At 40.4% G+C, this 5,948-nt stretch overlaps 1 protein-coding gene and 1 long non-coding RNA gene across 3 annotated transcripts in view; one reads left to right on the forward strand and one right to left on the reverse strand.

Annotated features, from left to right (window-relative positions):
• Window positions 1-5,948, reverse strand: part of CRADD (CASP2 and RIPK1 domain containing adaptor with death domain) — a 191,605-nt gene that overhangs the window by 125,830 nt on the left and 59,827 nt on the right. The gene's annotated exons all lie outside the window — the stretch shown is intronic.
• Window positions 1-5,948, forward strand: part of LOC105548919 — a 41,056-nt gene that overhangs the window by 8,396 nt on the left and 26,712 nt on the right. Inside the window, exon 2 of the long non-coding RNA XR_001007472.1 lies at window positions 638-807. This is a non-coding gene — a long non-coding RNA (uncharacterized LOC105548919). The remainder of the gene's footprint in view (window positions 1-637; window positions 808-5,948) is intronic.

Consider the following 5,948-nt stretch of genomic DNA (forward strand, 5'->3'; position numbering starts at 1 on the left):
AAGAAAAAAGAAATCAATGTGATCACTGTTTTCTAGTAATAGGCTGACCATGGACAAGAATAATAGGTACATTATTCCCCAGTCCCTTTGCAATGTACTATACTGTTATGTAAGCATCCCAGCATCATGCTTGCTTTCATAAATACAAGTCTAGCTCAATTGTCACGATTCTGCTGTGAGGCTCTTTTTTAATGATTTATATGTCATGCTCCCCAAAAGTCTTTCTAAAATTATACCAAAGGGAAAGAGGCAAAAAAAAGGGGAGCTTAAATGTTTTGAGAAGCTGTTAGATGTGCCCGGTGATTGCTATGCACTTCTTTTTGAGACAGAGTCTCCCTCTGTCGCCCAGGCTGGAGTGCAGTGGCGTGATCTCGGCTCACTGCAACCTCAGCCTCCAGGGTTCAAGGGATCCTTCCACCTCAGCCCCCTACTAGATGAAAATACAGTCGTGAGCCACCACAACTGGCTTGCTATGCACTTTATAGACACCATCTGTATCACCCTCCCAACAACTCCACTTGATAGGAATAATTATTCTCATTTTAAATCAGTTTTAACCTAAGTCTCTCTGGTTCTAGATCTAGTATTTTTTCTATAAATAATACTGTTCCAATTTCTTTTGGTTTTCTTTTCGTAGAGATGGGGTCTCACTTTGTCACCCAGGCTGGTCTCAAACTCTTGGATTCAAGCAGTCTTCGCACGTTGGTCTCCCAAAGTGCTGGGAGTACAGGCATGAGCCACTGTACCTGACTGACTGTTCCTATTTCTAGTATCAGCATGAAGAACACGAGAAAGTCAGCTTCAAAGGTAAAAGGTGTATCATTCATTCATTCAACATTTATTCCACAGCTATTATGAACCAGGCACTATAGTCTCTTTGAGGATATAAACATAAAGAAGTTCTGGGACTTGACTTCAACTTGCTCACAGTCTAATGGAAAAGAGACATAAAAACAAATAACTTGGTTTATTCTATTTTCCCTAGGTTCTGTATTTGGGTCCCCAGCCCTTGTCACTTTTTGCTGCCACTTTACTAACTTTCCATATCTTAATAGTTACTTTCTCTTTATTTACACATTAGAAAAACACGAGAAACCTGCACCATTTTGTAAGCTGCCTACACTGCTAAAATCGCATCCTAGAGGGAAGTGAGATGGAACAAACCATAAGCATTTGAACTCACTTGTGCCGCTCTGGGTTTCCATGCCGCCACAGTGTTTGTTCATTCATTTATTTGCATATTTTGGAGGGCCTACAGGAGGCCCAGTGCTAGCCAGGGAAACAATGGTGAAAATGACATAACTAGCGTTCTGCCCCCATGGAGCTTACCCTCTAACCTTTACAGGAAGGGGAGGCAGGCAGTCAACAAAATCCTGGATTGTGATAGGTGAGTCATGAAGGAAAACCACAGGGTGCCATGAGAAAGCACATATGGTACAGGGACCTGACCTTGGCAGGGGGATGAGAAAGGCCTCCCCTAGGAAGTGGCATGAAAGCTGAGATCTGTGAGTTGAGTGGGATTGGCTTGGTGAAGATAGGGGGAAGAGGGACAAAAAGGGAAACAGAGAGGATTCCAAGCTGAGGGAACAGTGCATGCAAAGGGCTGAAGCTGGAAGGAACACAATGCCTCTGAGGTCAGGAAAGAAGGCTAGCGTTTGCAGAAGATAGGCAATACGAGGGACAGGGCCCGGACACAGAGTTGTGAAGGAGGCATTGGCCCAATGATGCAGTGGGTTTCAGATCTCATTCTAGGAGCAGTGGGAACATATTGAAAGGTTAAAGCAGCTCAGTTGAGTGCATTTAATGTTCTTTAAAATTCCCTTGGCTACCTGTGATTAAAGTATTAAGAAAAACACAGCATGAAAATATGTTTCATTGATGAGAAACTTGTTTAGGATACAAAAAGTGGTATATATAAAAGAGTTCTAAATAAAAAATAATGGGTTTTATTCATTGCACTGTTATCCTGGGTAGGTTATTTAATCTCAAAATATTTTTGTTTCCTCATCTAGCAAATGAAAATACTAAAAAATTCAAAATTCACATACTTGTTTTAAAAAGCAAATGAAATAACACACTTGAAAATGCTTTGAATCTCTAAAATGTAAGCTCCTTGAGGGAAGGGACTTTGACTGTTTTGTTCACTACTATACCTAGGACCTAGAAGATGGATGGATGGATGGATGGATGGGATGGATGGATGGACGGATGGATGGACTGATGAACAGATGGATGGCTGGATATAAGAAAGTGAGGGAAGAAGAGATGAAGGGAAAAAAGAAAGGAAGGGAAGAAGGGAGGAAGGGAAAAAAGCATTTTAATATGTGCCACATTTAATATGTGCCAGGCAGGTGGCTCATGGCTGTACTCCGAGCACATTGAGAGGCTGAGGTGGACAGACGGCCTGAGCCCAGGAGTTTGAGACCAGCCTGGGTAACATGGCAAAACCCTGTCTCTACAAAAAATATAAAAAATTAGCAGGGTGTGGTAGTGCATGCCTATAGTCACAGCTTCTCAGGAGGCTGCGGTGTAGGATCGATTGAGCCTGGGAGGTTGAGACTCCAGGAGGCCTTGATCACCACTGCAGTCTAGCCTGGATAACAGAGTGAGACCCTGTCTCAAAAAAAAAAAAAAAAGGATAGATGGATGAATAAATCACATCAAGCACCATACGGTGCAAATATGAAGCAAGACATACAGCATGTAGCAGTCCACCTGAGCAGGCAGCCTCCCAGGAACTCGATGTCACAGCGTCACCAATGCTTGCCAAGCAGCCAGGCCTTCCTTCAGTGCTGGCACGCTGGGCACCTCCAGCAGCTATTCCAGATGGCTGGGTGATGGGGGCAAGCACAGCATCAGAGGCCCATGACATCACCTCTTCAATGTCGCTGGTGAGAGGGGTGATTGTGAGAAATGAAACACTGCCTTTTCCTGCTTCTTCTTCCTCATATACTAGTCTCTGACACACACCCCAAAGCCAAGCCCTAAGTACACATCCTTCTCCACTCATATAATCCCTACCTATAGATTCTTATTCTTTGTTTACCAAATGTAGTATTATAATACATTTTTATATAACTTATTAACACTTTTCTTACATTGCACAGTCTTAGCTATGTGTGCCCAATTCCTTAAAGAATTACAACTAAAGATAAAAAAGAGAAAAGGGAAAATATTAAAAGCCTTAAGATGTTCTTTGATATTTATTAGCTTTATAACAATAATGATAGTAACCATTTGTTGAATACTGACTTTCCTCCAGGCATAGAGTTTGACACTTAGCCTATATCACTTCAAATCCTTACAACCTCCAACAACGTCAGCATTATGACTCCACTTCTTGGGGAAGAAAATTGAGGCACAGAGCAGAATGATTTGCCCAAGGTTAGGAGGTTGTTAAGGGCAGAACCAGTGTTTAAATCTGGGTCTATTAGACAATACAGTGTGCATTCTTTTCATTACACTACATATTATTGCAAAAATCTTCCAAAAGAAATCAGACTACTTATGATAAAAAGAGCAACCACTTACTGAACATTCAATATGTGCCAGGCACTGTTATGCTCTTTACAAAAATTATTTCATTTAATCCTCTCAACAACTCTGTCAGGTCTGTACTTTTGAAATGAAGAAACTAAAGCTTAGAGAGACTAGAGTGACTTGCCAAAGCTCAAAAAATGACTAAGTGGTAGAGCCTGGATTTTAACCCAGGTCTGTCTGACTCTAAAATGCACCCTCTTAAACTGCTACACAAGAGTCCCACTATTCAAATACCATCAGTATAACTTGCATGCCTTCAAAGGAGAATGTCAAAACAGAAGAACAGGGTCAACAAACCATTTCAAAGATAATTCCAAATAACTACTGCATTAAGACACCATCTCTAAGAGCCCATTACTAACCATTTTCTCTGAGATGTTGCCTTGTTCTGTTGTCCCAAATGGCCTTTAGAGTGATCTGCAACCAGTGTTTTCAATACAAGTGTTTTCTTTTTACATTTGGTAAGTAATTTGAAAATCTGTTTCTAAAACTACCAGTTCAATCAAATGAAGCTCATATCTCTGCATCCAAATCTTTAGAGATGCTATGAAAATGCACATTAAAGTTACTTAGTCCACAATTCTTATTAAATAATGTTCTTTGATGGTCAGGATAATGTTCAAAGTCAATGTGCAAATTGCTCATGTCATATAAAATACTAGATTTCACTGGGGTTTTTTTTTGTTTTTGTTTTTGTTTTTTTGAAATGGAATTTCACTCTTGTCGCCCAGGCTGGAGTGCAATGGCACAATCTCGGCTCACCACAACCTCCGCTTCCTGGGTTCAAGTGACTCTCCTGACTCAGCCTCCCGAGTATTTGGGATTACAGGCACCCATCACCACGCCCGGCTAATTTCATATTTTTAGTAGAGATGGGGTTTCTCCATGCTGGTCAGTCTGGTCTCAAACTCCCGACCTCAGGTGATCTGTCCACCTCGGCCTCCCAAAGTGCTGGGATTACAGGCGTGAGCCACCGTGCCTGGCCAGATTTCACTGTTTCATAATAAATTTTGAAGGTTATATCAAGCATTTTAAGATATGCCCAACATGATCGTCTCCCTATCAGAAATAATTCTTTTCTAAACCAGAAGAATCCTCAGGCAGGTCTCCTTAGCTATATTTGTTAAGCTATATAGCTATACTTGTTAAGCAATCTTATAGCTATATTTGTTAAGCCGAATTTTTAAAACTTCATTTGTAATTAAGAAGGTGTTCGCCTTCTTGATCTACTGATTGGGCAAAGAGGACTTCCTTGTATCTATGGAGAAGTATACTCACATAACTTTCACACTGATTGGATGTGTAAACCAAGTCGCTGGCAAACTATTACTTTAAACACAGTCAGTGAAATAGAAGTCTAGAAATTCTTGGAGTAACATGTGGGAAATAATGTATGTGTGAACATATGCCTGTGTCAACTTTCAAAAAGTAAAATATAAGTACAGGAAGTACCTACATACTCCCTAACAAAAGCAAATATACAGACCTGGATGAACATCCCAAAATTCTGTGCTTAATCTTCAAGTTGAGATGTTCTATCAGTCTGAGAAAATTACAGTATGTATTTTTAAATGCTTTTTTCAACTGGAGTCTATGTATAGAGCAAAAATAAACCAATAAATACTGCAGGAAAATATGAAGAAAAAAAATAAAACACTAATAATTATACCACAGTCAATACTGTGTTTCACAGCCTCCCCAGACTTTTTTCTTGGCATACATGTATATGACTTGGAGTTTTTCAAATACACAGTTGCACCACAAAACTGTTTTGCAACACGCTTTGTTTTATTTTGTTTTATTTTTCCATCCAATAGTAAATGAGAGTCAGCCGGGTGCAGTGGCTCACACCTATAATCCCAGCACTTTGGGAGGCCGAGGCAGGTGGATCAGTTGAGAGGTCAGGAGTTCGAGACTAGCCTGGTCAACATGGTGAAACCCCGTCTCTACTGAAAACATAAAAATTAGCTGGATGTGGTGGCGTGCGCCTGTAATTCAAGCTACTTGGGAAGCTGAGGTGGGAGAATTGATTGAACCCGGGAGGCGGAGGTTGCAGTGAGCCGAGATTGTGCCACTGTACTCCAGCCAGAGTGACAGGGCGAAGCTCCATTTAGAAAAAAAAAAAGTAAATGAGGGTCAGTGTTTAAATAATAAATATAGCTCTACATCTTCAATTCTCTCATAACTCATTTAACTGATCTTTCACTGATGGACAAGTTTCTTTCTGTTTGCTTTCATAAATAACACTGAAATGAACACCGTTTACATATAAGCACTTATCAAACTAGTCCTTTCAGACAAATTCTTAGAAGTAGAAAGACTGTATCAAAGGATGTAGCTTTCAATACATATTGCCAAAGTGCCTTCCAGAAAACTCATGGCAGTTGACACTACCACGAGCAATACAC

The sequence above is a fragment of the Mandrillus leucophaeus genome, unplaced genomic scaffold, assembly GCF_000951045.1.
Source record: "Mandrillus leucophaeus isolate KB7577 unplaced genomic scaffold, Mleu.le_1.0 Scaffold427, whole genome shotgun sequence".
Lineage (NCBI taxonomy): Eukaryota > Metazoa > Chordata > Mammalia > Primates > Cercopithecidae > Mandrillus > Mandrillus leucophaeus.